The sequence below is a fragment of the Phoca vitulina genome, unplaced genomic scaffold, assembly GCF_004348235.1.
Source record: "Phoca vitulina isolate PV1807 unplaced genomic scaffold, GSC_HSeal_1.0 scaffold29, whole genome shotgun sequence".
Lineage (NCBI taxonomy): Eukaryota > Metazoa > Chordata > Mammalia > Carnivora > Phocidae > Phoca > Phoca vitulina.
In genome coordinates, this window is record NW_022589732.1 from 4,168,572 (window position 1) to 4,168,794 (window position 223).

Sequence of the window (223 nt, forward strand, 5' to 3'; positions counted from 1 at the left end):
TATATATATATATATATATATATATATATATATATATATATATATATCTTGTCCACATGGGCAGTCAACCTGTGAGTTGATTTTTGGAGAAATTACCAAAGTTTCTGGGAAAACATGTTCAAGGCTATACTGAAGAATGGATCTAATTTTATTATTTGTTTTGTAAGGAAGAAATTTTTCTTTGAAGTGGTCTTTCATTCTTTTATTCCCAAACTAGGTTATA